The sequence below is a fragment of the Cavia porcellus genome, unplaced genomic scaffold (assembly GCF_034190915.1).
Source record: "Cavia porcellus strain 051 isolate PalLab524CR breed Dunkin Hartley unplaced genomic scaffold, mCavPor4.1 scaffold_22, whole genome shotgun sequence".
Classification (NCBI taxonomy): domain Eukaryota; kingdom Metazoa; phylum Chordata; class Mammalia; order Rodentia; family Caviidae; genus Cavia; species Cavia porcellus.
This window is the reverse complement of record NW_026947505.1, coordinates 26555899-26573302: the sequence shown is the minus strand read 5'-3', so window position 1 is coordinate 26573302 and position 17404 is coordinate 26555899. Positions and strand designations below refer to the sequence as shown.

The window sequence follows — 17404 nt, the reverse complement described above, 5'->3', positions numbered from 1 at the left end:
TAAAAGGTGATAATGAGGAAAACAGGAATAATGAAAATAAAATCCTCAACTAGCTCTGAGGCTATCGCACATAATTCCAGTCTTATTCGTCAGAATTTCATAAAAGTTCAAGTGACAAAAACTGTATCTGGAGTTATACTCACCATGTAAATGCTTTAGATGTCACCTCATTACTTCTCTGACATTTTCTCCTTCAGAATTTACAGCAGGAGATCACTTACATACTAAAAACCTACCAGCATCTCCAACTGAAGCGAGATAGTAGTTTATTTTATTTATTTATTTATTTTGTCTTTTTCCTTTTTATCGGTACCTGGGATCGAACTCACGACTGCTTGCTGGCAAGGCAGGCGCTTATGCCGCTGAGCTAAATCCCCAGCCCCTGATAGTAGTTTAGATAGACGTCGATGGGCACTTAGATGCCAGTTTTCTGTTAGTATTCATCTAAGTTTTCTAACCCAAAATATTAGAATATTTAATCTAAGATTTATAAAGCTTTACTTCTAATTTCTAAAATGCTGCATATTGCTGGGTATGATGGTGTATATTTGTAATCTCAGCTCTTGGGAGAATGAGGCAGGAGGATTATTGTGAATTTGAAGCCAGGCTGGGTTATGCAGTAACTTTGAGATCAACCTGAACTATATAGCAAGACTGTCACAAACAAACAAAAAAGGTTAAAATGCTGCATATTTCTCCAGGAGCACTTTTCTTGTCATAGAGAAAATGATTTTTTTTCATTTGGACATTGGTCCTAAAATAAAATGATAGGCAAAATTTTGACCAAAGATAGCTTGGACTTCTTTCCCTCCATCTTCTCTGCTCTCTGAAAATGAACATGCTGGGTCTAAAGTTAATGTGAATATTTCCAAAGGTTCCTCCCTGAAGGTAACACCAGCAATGTCATGGAATCAGAGGAATCACATCTCCTGGTTAATTCAATATTTATCGGTGGGAGACTGTAGGAAAAATGTATGTCTAAAGAACATGACAAGATTGGCTCCAAAATATCCTCTCGTCAGCGAAAAGATTTCTGTGTCCAGTAATGACAGATAAGTGGCCCTGGATCACCTTTCCCTCTGCATGTAGGAGAGTGGATATGACACTGGAGGAATGTAATGACAGCAGCCAGTGCAAGATTGCAAACCCTTATACGGTGAGCTCCATGACCAATCAGAGTTTTTCTTGGTGAAAATTTCCTGACCATAGATTTAAGAGTTTGAGAAGGAAGCCAGGCGTGGTGGCTCATGCCTGTAATCCCAGCATTCGGGAGGCTGAACTGGGAGGATCCTTGCGAGTTCGAGACCAACCTGGACTACAAAGTGAGCTCAAGGCCAGCCTGAATTGCATAGTGAGACCACGTCTCAAAAAAGACTGAAAAAAAAAAAAAAGAGAGTTTGAGAAGGATATGGCAATTTTTCTGAGTAGAAAAAAACAGAGACCAAAGCCCAAGGAATCTAAATGGCTGGTTATGTAGGGCAGGCTATTGGAAAAAAGGATATTGTGTAGGGCTAGGGATTTAGCTCAGTGGTGCAGTGGCTGCCTGGCAAGCATGAGGTCCTGAGTGCTACTTCCAATACCCCCTCTTCCCCCCAAAAAGGATGCTGGGTAGAGAAGCCTTGTTGGGGGGGTCTCTCACATGTCTTAGTAAATGGCTGTGTTGCACTAGTGAAGATGGGGGCATTTTACTCCAAAGTTTATGAGATAACAGATAAACTGGGGATTGAGAAATAGAGATACTAGAGGGTGAGAAAAGTAGTGCTGGGGGATATTGGTTTCATTAACACTTTAATACATTGTCAGCATCCCTGATATCTAGCCAGCATAGTAGAAAAGCTGTGCCTTAGGAAGGAGATCATGCTCTTAAGTAGACTCATCCTAACAAAGCTTAAAACCAAACACTGACAAGATCTTCAGAACTGACATAATCTGTACACTGAATTTCTCCAAAATTCAAGGGTCTGATAAACACCTTGGACTTTCCAAAGGTTTGTACTAATATAAGTCAATACCAGTTCACAGTGACAAGCCAGAATTGAATTTTCTCAACACTTGGAAGAAGACAACAAAATCCAGAGTCTCTATATTATATTAGTTAAAATGCCTAGTGTTCAAAAAATATCAGTAGATGCACAAAGAAATGAGAGTGTGTGATAGAATAAAATAAAATGCAAAATGACCAAAATGAAAAATCCTACAGACGAGCTTAACAAAAGATTGGAGATGGCAGAAGAATCAGGGTACATCAAGATATATCAAAGAAATTACTCAACCCAAAGAAAGAAGGAGAGAGAGAGAGAGAGAGAGAGAGAGAGAGAGAGAGAGACTAAAGGCAAAATGCACAAAGCCTTTGGGGGTAATATCAAATAGTATAATTTGTAAAATTGGAGTTCTAGGAAAAAAGAGAATGAGATTGAAGAAGAATAAAACATAATTGCCAAAAACATCATAACTTTATTAGAAACACAACCCCAGACCTAAAGCAATTGAGTGAACTCTAGGAAGTATAAAGGATGTTACCCTTGGACCAGGTCAGTAATTCACTTGGATGTTGATATACTTCAATACAAATAAATTTTTTGTCCGAGCTTCACTAGACTGGCCTGAAAGGTTGCAAATGGTTTGGACTTGGGGAAGCAAGCAGAGAAAAGATGAGTTAATTTGTTATTTCTCAATCCTGTCATTTGTAATAGACTGACACTCGCTAGTTAAGTTGTAGGTTAGATTGTGGAGATTTTGTACAATGAGTTCTGCAGTCTGGTTTTGTGACTATGACACATCAGTTATCCTTCTGCAGAGGAATCCTGTATGGTGTGACTTCTGCAGCGCACAGAGGAGCTTCCATGCCATTCCATATGAAGACCTTGGCCTGGGAGTACAGTGACTAGCAAGAGCACTTTTCGTGGAGTTAGACTGCTCAGGACCGAACTGCAACTTTGCTGTTGCTCAGCAGTTCCCTACACTTAACATCCTCGCATCGCAGTCTCCTCAGAGGATCATTTATAATACCCACATCAGATGGTTTTGCCAAGATTAAATAAGATAACAATGTATGTAAAGCATTTAGGCCTGTGTTGGGCACATTGCAGTTAACCTAAATCTTCTCTGACTCCTTCTGCCCTGCCCATTTAATGAATATTTATTGAAACCAGTTAGGAACCAAATAGGAACTATTTTTACACTGAGGATATATTTCTGAAAAGATGGCATTGAAACATTCAGTTATCATTGTTATTATATTATTAGTAAAGTCTGAAATGTCTTTATTTTTTTTTTGAAATGTCTTTAATCAAGAGCAAAATATCCACCTACAACTGAAAGTCATGTATTTTAAAAATTTGGTTTAAATTCTACTTTGACATATAAGAGATTGGTAGCAGATGTCTTTCTATAAGTAGGTTTTTATTGGAAAGAGACAGTGCAGATAATGGGTTATGGGGCTTGAAGGGATATGGGATAACACTGGACACAGTGAGGTCTCTGTGAATGTTTCTTTACTGAGGCACAGTACAGGGTGGAGTTAACAGCAGGGACTCTGGGGTCAAATTGCAGTTTTCCTTAAGCAACTTACTGAAGCTCCCTGTATCTTCACTTTATTAATCTGTAAAGTAGAGGTGGTAATACTTCACTGGGTTATGAAGGTTAGCTGCTGTGATCAGTGTAACAGTCAGACTATAACATGATGGATCATGTGCTACTCTGGTATGGGAAGCAGTAAACACACTGTTTGTGGACATGAATGACTTGGAAAGAAGAGGGTGAGGCGAGAGAGTTCTGCTTAGTGTCAGCCCTGCTGCAGGTAACTAAATCCTCTTTCTGTAGTCCTTGCTAGTGTCCAGCTTACACCACAAAAGCCTATAGAGAAAGATGAAAACTATAAAAAGGCTCATACTGCATGCTCTAATGACCTATCAATGAATAGTAGAATGGAACATTTTCAGCATGGCGATGGAGTAGAATAAACTGGGTAAGTATCTGTCCAACAGGATTTGCACTAGAACGGATTCTTGAAGATCAATGTTTAGCAGAAATCCAATGGTGAAAGCTTTTGTTCAACATTGCTGGGAGATGCTCAGCTTTCCTGGTCTGATATCCCTGAGTCCCACATGTTGGGCATTTCTTTCTCGGATTGAGTAGGATCTAAATCCTAACCTACCATATGATCTCTGTTCTAACCCTGTGGGGTCACAAAGAACCCATCGCATCCTCCTCTGAAGATACACTAATGTGCCTGGGGCATTCCTACCAGTGGGTCTGAGACTTGGGACGAAAAGAATTCCTTCCAGATTTACGCAGAGAGAATCTGGCTCACTTATAGTAAAGATAGTCTGGTAAGATAAAAAGTGCCAGGGCTTCAAGTCAGTTAGACTTTCAGATTTATCTATTTATGAGCAATTTACTTAATTTATAATTGGTAATGATTTCTATGTAATCATATGTGTGCTTGGGAATTCTTATGAAGAGAGAAAAACCCAAGCTACAAATCATTTCTAAAAGGTAATGAAATTTTTATGATGTTAAATTTAACAATTAATGAGGTTAACATATTCATGTGTCTCACAGACATTAAGCATTTATTAATTTTAATTTTGCCATTCTCATGTTTTAGATCTTATAATCTTTTTCCCAGGTCTCAACATTTTTTGTAGTTTCTTGAAAAGTACATAGGCACCGACTTACTGGGTCTAATGAACAAACAACCATGGACTCTATTGATCCATGGATTAATGTAACCCTATCAAAGCCATTAATTCCTGAAGTCATATTGTCATGTCACTGCACCAAAGACAATTTCTCTCTAGTTACAAGTTCCATATTCAAGAAAAATGAAATTTTTTCCAGGTGTGGCAAAATTGGAGAGTGGAAGGAATGAGAGAAAGAAGACAGAAGCAAACTAGTATTTGTTCAAAATCTCCCATGAGTGAATCGATGGAGGGGGAAATTTTCACATACATCAGTTGGACTTTTGACATGTACCTACTGTGCAATAAGCCCTATTTCCATTACCACACATTGGCGATGGAAACGTAACATACAGAGTCACAGTCTAACCACAGTCCAAGGATGTGGATGTAATTATCCCATCCTTTCTTTTACAGTTTATGAATTGAAAACTCTTGGTATTAAGTGACTTGTTCAAGACCACACAGCTCTAAAGTGTTATAGCTGGGCTTCTGATGTCATACCCTGATCTCTGTCATTTCTTGTTGCAATTAAGCTGTAATTTTCCTGCTGCGTTAAGCATCTGCTTATTCGCAAAGCTTCTTCTTCATTTATCTTTCAGAATTACTCTATTCTATTGTCTTAAGTAGTATTCAACTAGACCAAGAACCTGATTGACTTAGTGAGGTAGAGTTGATAGGGGAGAATGGATAGAAAATTAGAAAAATATAATAATATGTTGATTAAAAAGTAATCTTCCAGTATGTGAAATAACTCAGATTAATATTTTAGAGGACCAATACAAATAAGTCTTATTTTTTTCTTCTCTTCAATGCCAGAATGAGTGCTACTTCTAGGATAACTAATAAAACAAATTCACATTTTTATTTTTTATTTTGATACCAGGGACTGAACTCATGATCTTGCTCTTGCCAGGCAGATGCTTGTGCCACTGAGCTGAATCCCCAGTCTTCACATTTTTATTTTTTAAAGAAAGTTTCTATCAACTATATCATCTGTTATGGCTTGTGTCTAGATATCCCCCAAATGCCTCATGTGGTCATAGGTGGTGCTTGTCAGAGGTAACTGGATTTAGAGTGTGTGATGCTGAGATTAAATGTTTGATGCTGGGATCAAGGGTGTGTGATTACTAAGGTAGTCCCCTGATTGGTGTGAAGTAGTTCTGGGGGTGGATAATGGAAAGTCCCTCTCTGGCTATGAATGCTACCCTTGCTAAGGGCAGGTAGCTTGGATGCAATACAAAAGACAGAAAGAGAGCTGCTGTAGTGCCTTTTTGCTAGTTGGCTCACTATTTCACTGCTTCCTGCTTTGCTCCCCTTTGCCCACCATAAATGGTTTCTTCACTGTCATGCTTTTTTGCCATGTCACCCTGCCTTGGAACCAGCCAACTATGGACTGAAGCCTTCACAACCTGTGAGCCAAATAAACCTTTCCACCTTTAATTATGTGTGTCAGTATTTTGTCTAAGCAACGAGAAAAGTAACTATGACATCATTCTTTCATCTACACCAGAAAACAAACATTTCTTGAGCTTTCCATCCAGCTGGGCATATCTCCAGCACTTTCAGATATCATGGGCACTAAATTCCATATCCCAAACTGGCTCCCCCTAACTTGGGGAACTCTCTCCTCTTGAACTCTCATTGCTGAGCTGAACAATCATCTTTAGCTGAGCTAAACGTTGGGAGGCCTCCTTATGCCTCTCCCCTAGACTTCAATATTAATTTAATTTTCAAACTCTGCTTTTGTTGCCTCTTTTCTGACTCTATCTCTGTTGTCCTGGAACCCCCCTGGTCACTGCACCTCTTGTGAGGGCCTCTTTTGTTCACGCTAGTGCCAGCCAGTACTGCCAAGTTTCTTTCTACCCTCACATAGCCCCCATCAGGCAGGACACCATGACCAGCTTTATTTACCTCAAATGAAGGTATTTCTTGCTGCATTGAGCTTGGAAATGGCTCTCTGCCACTTACAGAACAAAATGCAAGCTGGCTACATGTGTCAAGGGCCTTCATGAATTTTTCTCTTGGCCTTGCTCCCCCAGATCCCTGGTTCCCAATTCATACTCTCTTTACCCTGTCTTCATTGTTCCTGTAAACACCAGACAGACTCACCCTAAATACATCTCTGCTTTTGTGTTTACTGTGCTTGCAACTTCTCTTCTGGTACAGTTTGGGTCTTAAATGTCTCCCAAAAGCCCATGTGTTAAAAGATTTGGTCCCCAAGGTTGCACTATTAAGAGGAACAGAGGCCAAGTGGGAAGTCCCTAGGTCACTGAAGGTGCACCTTGAAGGGGACTATGGGGCTTCCAGGTCCCCTTCTTTTCTTTGGCTTCCTGGTTGGGAGGTAAGCAATTTGTTCTACCACATGATCTGGCCATTGCCACACCATCACTCGAGGCCTAACAGCAATGCATCTGTGTGATCATGGACTGGAAGTTCTAAAATCATGAATCAAAACAAACCTTTCTCTTTATAAGTTAATTAATTATCTCAGATGTTTTATTATAGCTGCAGAAAACTGACTAATAAATTTCACACTGTTGGTGGCTGACTCACTACTTATCTTTTAGTATTTAACTCAGATGTCATCTCCTCCAGGAGGCTTTGCCTGTCACCTAAGTGTGCTTTTCAGAAGTCTCATACCCACATTCCACATTCTAGCACACATTTTGTTGAAATCTTTTCTATACACTTTTTACTATTACCACGTTAGGTGAGCTAAATTGTCACAAATTTTAAGACAAAAGATATTTTCTTTGTGCCAAAGCAAAAACAGCAGCAGCAACAACAAACCACCACCACCACCACAACAACAACAACAAAAAAAACCCCTCAAAATCATTCCATGTAACTCAGAATTGGAGAATTTGAAGGTTCCAATGGTGGTTTTCAATGCTGGCTGCCTATTAAAATCACCTCCAAGACTGTAACATTCCAGTGCATGTGTCCTACCTTGGGATTCTGACTTAACTGGACTCAGATGTCAGTATGGAGGCTCTGATGAGCATCCCAGAGCACTGAGGGACATTGGATTATACTAAGTTGTGTTCCCCAGGCTCCAGATGTAAGGACTATCTGACATGAGCTTGAGGGCTTTTAAATTAGAAATATAACATGTAGTGGAAAGCATCCAGACCTTGAATCACTACATCTCTGCCTTTGAGCAAGCTACTCAGTATTTTAAAGCTCCAGTTGTGTCTTTGTAAAATGGAGATTTTTTTTGCAAATTGTTGTGGGGGGGTTAAATGAAATGATCTCACAGTATATTAGCAATATTCTGGCCATTGTTAAAAATGGTAAAATCTTGGTATAGTGGTCTACAAAAAACCTGGATCCATTCTTAGAATGGTTTGAAATTCACCTTGTGATTCTGACTGACTCCATATAAAAGTATCTGTGTATTTGTATTCACAGCTCTCTAATTGGAGAATGGAATACAAGCCATAAGGGTCTTTCATTGGTTGGTCCTGATATGATGCTCATTTTGTAATGATCTGGGTTAAGATGACTGCTACAGGGAGTTTAGGTTTTCTTAGGTAAGAAAAAGAATGCTACAATTGCCCCATATTTCCCCTATTTTGACAACTCCAGAAATTGCTGGGTATTTATATTTCTCCTGGCCCTCACATTACTCACACCAGAGAAAAAGCAAACAGTAAAGAACTTGTCATCCATGCTGGGATTAACCTGGCTAGAAGTACCAGGTCTCTCTGTTGGAGGAGTTACAAACATTTAATAGAACATTAACAGAGTGCAAAATATTAACTTCCCCCCTGCAGGGCTTACTGCATATGTTTCTTTTCTCTTACTGAAGTCTTTGACTATTTCTTTTTTCATCCACGTTTACTAATTATTGCTGTTAAACTTTTTTAGCCCTTCAGTTTTTGTTCTTTTCATCTACTTAAAAATAATATTGATGTAAGACTGATGAGACATGGGCAATACTTGAGAAGATTTAGATGAAATTAATAAATTCCTAGAAAGACATCAGTACTGAAATTGACCTGAGAAGAAATAGAAAATCTGAATAGACCTATAACAAGCAGAAAGCAAATTAGAAATTCAAAAACTATCCACATAGACCTGGGCCCCTCCTGCGACTTCAGTCTTCTCCACAGATGACCTTGCAGGACCCAGGAACTCCAGCCAGAGGCACACATGGGGCCAGGCTAGATCCGGACCCCTACTGCAACACCAGCCATCTCTGCAGATGATCTTGTTGGACCTGGGAACTCTAGCCAGTGGTGCACACAGGGCTGGGCCAGAACCGGGCCCCTCCCATGTCCCACAGTCCTGGCAACCCATCTCAGAACCTCGGAACTCCAACCCATGATGTGTGCCTCTGCAGTCCCATCATCGCCATCAGGGGCCCCCCTAACTCCTAGACCTAGCATTGCTGTTGATCTTCGGCTCCCACATCTCCCCCCAGAACCTTGGACTGCAATGGATTAACCATGCGGTATCAAGGGGAGACTCAGTAAGAAGAACTCAGCAGGCTTCCATCAGTGAAGTGAGTTTGCCCTTAAAATAGGAATAGAGTTCGCCACCTTCAGTGGGTAAACAGGAGCAATAGAGAAGGCCCCTCCAGAAGTAGGCCATAGGCAAGCTTGCTAAGTGGGTGGGTGAGTCCTTCCTCCACACAGAGTATCAGGTAGGTTGAGGAGGGTGCCAACAAGGTCTCCCCCAACATGGAGGAAATTAAGAGAGCCTGTGGGGCACCCAGAGACACAGTAGGATCCAAGCCAAGCAGACACTATAAACAGGGAGATCTGTTGACTCTGAACAACCTGAGGACATAATAACAGCGGGAACTAGGGGTTGATTTCCATCAATACTCCTAGGCTTGTAAGCCTAGGAAGAACACAGGACTCACCCAACAGGCCCTGGAAGGGGAATTCAGGTGACTGACCCAACTCTTCATTGTGGGACCCAGCAATTGGACAAACATCAACCTTACAGTAGGACCCCAAGATACACACTATCACCAGTTGTCACTAGTGGGATTGACCCAAAAGGGGAAACCCAAAAGGGGAAAATGGCAAAATGAAAAAGCAAAATGCAATTTCAAACATCTAGTCCACCAGGAGCAAGTACAGGAGACACTGAAATAGAGGACTTCAAAAAGTAACACACTGGAAATCTCTGAAAAGATAGCAAGGAAATAAAAAAAAAAACTCTATGAGACTATGGAGGAAATCAAACTAGAAGTAATCTTGCATGTAAAAACAGAAATAACAACCTTGGTAAAGGAGTTGCTCAGTGCAGCTAGAGAAGAAATAGATTAAAAAAAGTACAAGAGCATGGGTAACTGATTAAAAACCTGAATGAACAATATAGAAAACAAGCATAATTCATGAAAGAAACTCAAAGAGACATCCAAGAAACAAAAAACTTCTGTTGAAAGCTGGAAAAACTGTTTAAATTAAGCTGAGGATAGAATTTCAGATTTGAGAACACAATTGCAATTAGTGATCATGAATCAATAAAACTTTTAAAAATAACAAAGCAGCATGAAATGACAATTCAGCAGCTCTAAGATGATGCCAAGAGAAACAATATAAGATTAATAGGCATCAGTGAAGATGCAGGAGTCAATACAAATAGCATAACTAAAATATTCACAGAAGTAATAGCAGAAAATTTCCCAAACGTGGGGAAAAATTTTGATATGCAGATAAGTGAGGCAAATAGAACACCAAACAATCACAACCAACATAAATCTACACCCAGACATATAATAATTAAGATCCCAGACATGGAGCATAAAAAAAGAATACTAAAAGCTGTTAGAGAAAAGATATAACTCACTTATCAAGGAAAGCCCATTAGAATCACAGCAGACTTTTCAGCACAAACCCTCAAGTCAAGATGAGGTTGGAGTGAGGTATTTCAAGTCCTAAAAGAAAACAACTTTCAAAAAAAAAGAAAGAAAGAAACATGATACCACAATATGCTGTATATAAGAAACACATCTGATCCAAAAGAAAACTCATAGATTAGAAGTCAAAGGATGGAAAACAATATTGCATGCAACAGGAACCCAGAAAAAAGCAGGGTAAATATTTTATCTGCAGATAATGTGAACTTCAAATCTAAAATGTTTAAAAGACATAAAGAAGGTCACTATATACTCATTAGTGGAAAAATTCAAGAGGAAGAACTAACAATTATAAATATATATGAACCAAATACAGGAGCACCCAACTATATAAGACAGATACTAATAGACATGTAAAACCAAATACACAAGAACACAATTATAACAGGGGACCTTAATACCCCATTGTCACAAACAGGTAGATCAACTAGACAAAAAGTCAGTAAAGAAATAATAGAACTGAACCATACCTGTGAGCAATTGGACTTAGTAGATGTTTACAGAGTGTTCCACCCAACCACTGCAGAATACACATTCTTCTTAGCTGCACATGGGACATTCTCCAAAATAGACCATATATTATCCCATAAAACATTTTTAAGTAAATGTAAAGGTATTGAAATTATCCCATGAGTACTATCTGATCCTAGCACACTGAAATTGGAAATTAATGGCAAAAGAAATTGAAAAACCTGAATAAATACATGGAAATTAAATAACGACCTCCTGAACAACCAATGGGCTACAGATGAAATTAAAGAAGAAACAAAGCAATACCTACAATTCAATGAAAATGCAGAAACAACATAGTGCAATCTATGGGATGCAATGAAAGCAGTCTTAAGAGGGAAATATATAGCAATAAATTGTCATATCAAGAAAACAGAACAAGCACAAATAAACAACCTAATGCTTCATCTCAAGTTTCTAGAAAAAGAAGAGCAAGTTAAACCCAAAGCTCATATAAGAGAGGAAATTGTAAAGCTTAAGAGCAGAAATCAATGCAATTAAAACTAAAAAAAAAAAAAAAAAAAACCACACACACACAAAGAATTAATGGATCAAAAGCTATTTTTTTGAGAGAATAAAAATTGACAAACTTAACCTTATAAAGAAAAAGAAATAAAAACCCCAAATTCATGCAGTAAGGACTGAAAAGGGAAATTACCACAGATTCCATGGAAATACAAAAGATCATGAATACCTACTTTGAAAATCTCTACTCAGATAGGGTGGAAAACACAGAGGAAATGGAAAGATTACTAGAAACATATGAACTACCAAAGCCCAACCAAGAAGATATAGCAATTTTGAATAACCTAATATCAGCTATTTAAATTGAAAATGTGAATAAAATCTTATCAACAAAGAAAAGCCCAGGTCCTGATGGAGTCATGGCTCAATTCTGTAAGAAATTTAGACAAGATTTGATGTCAATACTCCTTAAACTCTTCAATGAAATTGTAAAGGAAACAATCCTCCCTAAATCATTCCTGGAGGCAAATATTACTCTGATATGTCAAAACCAGAGTAAGACCCAACCAAAAAGGAGAACTATAGGCCAATCTCACTAATGAACGTTGACACAAAGAGTGTCAGTAAAATACTGGCAAATAGAATGCAGCGGATCATCAAGAAGATTATACATCACAACCAAGTGGGATTCATTCCAGGAATTCAGGGATGGCTTATACACAAATCAATAATTGTAATACATCACATCAACAGAGCCAAAAACAAAAACCACATGATCATCTCAATAGATGCAGAAAAAGCTTTTGATAAAGTCCAACACATGTTCATGATAAACACCCTTCAGAAACTCAGAATATGTGGTGTCTACCTCAATCTCACAAAGGCCATTTATGACAAAACAATAGCCAACATTATATTAAATGGACAAAAACTGAAAGTTTTCACATTAAAATCAGGAACAAGACAAGGATGTCCACTATCACCACTTCTATTCAATACAGTTCTGGAAATACTAGCCAGGGCAATCAGACAAGAGAGAAATAAAAGGAATAAAGATAGGAAAGGAAGAAGTTAAACTATCACTATTTGCAGAAGACATGATACGTTATATAGAAGACTCAAAAAACTACATTTAAAGATTACTTAGAGGCAATAAATAAATTCAGCAGTGTAGCTGGATAAAAAGTCAGTGCTCAAAAATCAATAGCGTTCCTGTACACAAACAAAAAAACTCACCAAGAGAGAAATTATGGAAATATTGCCTTTCACAATAGCATCTAAAAAATGAAAACTTTGGAATCAACCTAACTAAGAATATAAAAGACCTATATGCTGAAAATTATACTACTCTAAAAAAAGAGATTGAAGAGAAAATGGAAAGCTGTTCCTTGCTCTTGGCTAGGAAGAACCAACATTGCAGAAATGGCCATACTCCCCAAACTCTTATACAGATTTAACACAATCCCAATCAAAATACAATTGACATACCTCACAGATCTAGAGAAAATTCACCTAACACACATTTGTAAACAGAAGAAACCTAGGACAGTAAAAGCATTTCTGGGCAACAAAGGCAAGGCAGGAGGCATCTCAATTCCTGACTTGACACTATACTACAAAGCCACAGTGATAAAATCAGCATTGTACAGGCAAAGAAATAGACCTGAAGGATCAATGGAACAGATTAGAAGATGCAAACACAACTGCAAAGACACTGAGCCACCTGGTATTTGACAAAAGGTCTAAACATGTTTACTGGAAGAAGGATAATCTCTTTAATAAATGGTGTTGGAAAAATTGGCATCACATGTTGAAGACTGAAAATAGGCCGATGCCTATTACCATAAACTAAACTAAAGGATCTAAATATTAAAACAGAAACACTAAATCTACTGGAAGACAAAGTAGGTACAAGTCTTGGAGGCATAGGTGTAGGCAGAGAATTCAAGAACAAGACACAAACTGCATGGGAAACACTTCAAAAAAATCAACAACTGGGATCTCATATTATTGAAAAGTTTCTGCATTTCAAAAGGAATCACCAACAGTGTGAAAAGAAAACCCACAGAATGGGAAAGAATTTTAGCCAGCAGTCCCTCAGAACAGGACTTACATCCATAACATATAAAGAACTGAAAAACATCAAGTCCCCCAAAGTCAAAGATCCTCTCCAAAAATGGGCATCTGAGATGAACACACAGTTCTCAGATGGAGATATACAAATGGCAAATAAATACTTGAGGAAATTTTCACCATCACTGGTCACTTGAGAAATGCAAATTAAAACAGCATTGAGATTTCATCTCACTCTGGAAAGAATAGCTGCCATCAAGAAAACAACTGATAATAAATGTTGGCGAGGCTGCAGGGAAAAAGGACCACTGCTCCACTGTTGGTGGGAGTGTAGATTGGTGCAGCCACTATGGAAATCACTATGAAGATTTCTCAGAAGACTAGGACTGGAAGTTCCATTCAACCCAGCTAGTCCCCTCTTGGGTATTTTCCCAGAAAACCTGAAAAGGTCGTGTCACAGTGATGTATGTGCACCCATGTTCATAGAAGCACAATCTGTAATAGCTAAATCTTGGAAGCAACCAAAATGCCCATCAATTGCAGAGTGTATGAAAAAAGATGTGGTATTTTTATACAATGGAATATTACTCAGCCATAAAAAGGATGATCTTGAGGCCTTCACAGTTAAATGGAGGCAATTTGAGACTATCCTCATAAGTGAAATAAGTAAGAATCATATTTATAAATATCACAATGTATCTCTAGTGTAAAAATTAATAAGAACTGTAGGAGTAATAAAACCCCAAATGTGTAATTGCTATTGTAAAAAAGAGAGGAAAAGAAAGTGCTCTAGAGGATATAACTGCATGTATGTTTAAGTGTGTAGGAAGATGACCACATCACTAAATTTTTATTGGATCATTGAGCAGAACTGTTTGCAGTCTCACTGTTTGAATGTCCACTTTATATGCTTTAATTTTGTAATTTGAACAACTATTTCTAAGATGACAGTATGTAATTTTTCAACTAGTGATTTCTTACTGTTTATTTTTTTGAAATTGTGTATTATTACTGCTGTTTTCTGTTTCACTTTTTTTCTCTTTAAATAATGTAAACAAACAAACAAAAAACTACCCACAGAAAAGCTCAAGACCAGAAGGCTTCATTTTGGTGAATTCTCCCAAATCCTTAAAGAAGGATTAACACAAATTCTTCACAAAACACAAATAAAACAAATACTCCCTAACTCATTCTATAAGGCTATTATTACTCCCTAATACCAATATCAGACAAGATTTTACAAGGAAAGGAAATTACAGACAATGCCTCTCAAGACTATGAATACAATACTCCTCTATAAGACACTAGCAAATGGAATCCAGAAACATACAAAAATGATTATATATCACAAGCATGCAGGATTTATCCTAGAAATGCAAAAAAATATGAGACACATAAGAAAAGCAATAAACAATCACACTCTCAGGGAAATTCTGGTGTGCAGACCAGACGGCAGCACACCTATGGCAAGTGTTGCCTTACTCAGTTTTGGGTCTACTGAACAAGATGGCGTGAAGGTAAAATAGCTGAGGGTCACAGTTTGCCTTTTAGGAGGACCAGAGGGATCTTGCCTGTGTAAGGACAGAGATATCCTCCTGACATAGGGATTGAGCTACAAAGACAAGAGGGTAACAGATGGTTCAGATCTGGAAGAAGCTTTATATACAGCCAGGTCCTCTTTTGCAGAAGGACACCGAGGACCAGAGAAAGAGTGACTTGATACTTGGAGCCTGGATTCCATCCCTGGCTCTTGCCCTCACTTCAATAATGTCCATGTTGTCCAGTTGTTCAGAGAGAATACAACTTCTCTGGCTGATCTTCCCACCCACAGACGTTAGAAAGATGATAGCAATTAACACTTGTCTAGAATTTATCTTCTGATAGGCAAGGCTTGAATGAAGTGCTAACTCACTTATTTCTCAGGGAAGCCCTACTAGGCAAGGACGTCAATGTTCTCATTTTATGGATGAAAACACTGAGGCAAAAAGAGGTTTGAAATTTGTCAGTGCCATTCATTTAGGAAGTGGCAGCAGTCTGGTTTATGTACTAATAGTCCCTGTCTCCTTTTTTCCTTTTTAGGAGAGTGCTAACTAAGGCAGGCACTGTAGAGCTGACTGCTGGTTGATTCTATCATGCTCCATGTGGAATGCATGTCTCTGTACACTTTTTGTCACTAGCTGGGACATTCAGGGTTGGGGATCTGATTCTACAGTGCTGTGCTATTACTGAATCTGGAGCACTGCTCATAGGTGTACAGTTCCCAGGATGTTCAGATTTCTAAAAAGTTTGTCTCTGACAAGAAGAAGGTAGACCTTGGGGCTCACTGACAGAAGGCTTCTTTTTTGGGGTCCATGGACTTTAGGGACAGACCCTGATCCTGACATTACATTCAAATGACGTATGCCACAGTTTCCAGGGGAGCAGATTTCAAGTCTCACTGTCTGGCATGGCTGCTGTGCTGGACCTGGCCTTACTTGTGCTGTTCTACCCATGGAGCTTTCCAAGCTTGTTCCTAGAAGCTCCTCAGGGAAACCTGAGGACAGGAAGCTCCTGTCTTCTGAGGGTGCTGTGCTCAGGTGTGCACTTGTGGGGTGGAGTCTGAGTGCACTGTCAGTCTGGACGGGTGTCCCAGAGCTGTATTTAAGGACACATGATGCCTTTGGCCCCTAGGTCAGCTCTGATGAGGCTCCACGTCAGAGTCCAGGGCACTTCCCCAGCCCCCTTCTCTTTTCTGCCTGGCATTCTGCCACTGTGAATGTCACACCCGACTCCCTCCCTTGTGGCCCACATCTATCCTCATCTCCAGATGCAGTGGGGAACAGAGGTCAAGGAGTCTGGATTTTCATTTCTTCGTCTTCATGCTTCCTGAAAAAGCATTCGTGCAATAGGTGAGCAGATGCCTTAAAACAGAACTATACAATGAATGGCAATGAACTGAGAGATTGGCAGCCATGGCTGGCTCACTATCACAAGCTGTCTGTCTCCTTGCATTCACAAGGTCCTCGGTACAGTGTGATGGTATTCAAGCCCTGGGCCACCAGGCAGCTGTAGGCTGGACTCCAGAATTTGGGGAACTGTTGGTCTAAGGCCTTCCGTGTGCAGCCACATATAGCTGAGGGGGATTTTGAGTGAGCAATAATGTCTCACTGTTGGTTTAGGTTAAATGGGATATAGACCATCAAACACCTTGAACATAGTTGGTGCTCAGCAGATCCTGTTCCCTTTCCTGTGCGTCTGTCTCTCATTCTCATTTTCTTCCTGTAAAACTGTGGGGGGGGCAGTGATCTTCATGTCACCTGTGTCATGAAGGCATATACATACAGAACGAGCAGTTCCATGGTCACTCATGGAGGGGAGTGACAAAGACTGTGATGCATACATACTTGTTTCTAAGGAGATTCAGTATTAGCAAAGTGAAGCAAAGCACCACAAGATACAAGCACTAGCAGCGAATGAGCCCCAGCATCTTTCTGCTGGGGTCTGGAGCCAGGAGAGTGATTGGAAATGAAAGCCTTTCCTCAGTTCCAGCTGTTATAGACCTCCTGGAGGTTGCCGACCTTCACCTAGCAGTTTTCTTACACAGAATCAAGGTGCTCCAAGGAGCTGCCACCCCTAGTCTGCCCCTAAGTCAGTTCCTTGATCTACACTGCATGGAAGCTGCTTGGCTGATTCGCATCCACATACAACATCAGTGCTGCGGGTTGGGGCACAGGACTGGCTCCTTTGCAGAAATGGGGAATTTGTTTAGCAAAATCAAGAGAGCTGATGCCTTCCAGACACCTGAGGAATTTAAGGC

At 39.4% G+C, this 17404-nt stretch overlaps 1 protein-coding gene across 4 annotated transcripts in view; it reads right to left on the bottom strand.

The window, feature by feature from the left end:
* Positions 1–17404, bottom strand: part of Zdhhc14 (zinc finger DHHC-type palmitoyltransferase 14) — a 299691-nt gene that overhangs the window by 13812 nt on the left and 268475 nt on the right. The window lies entirely within an intron of this gene.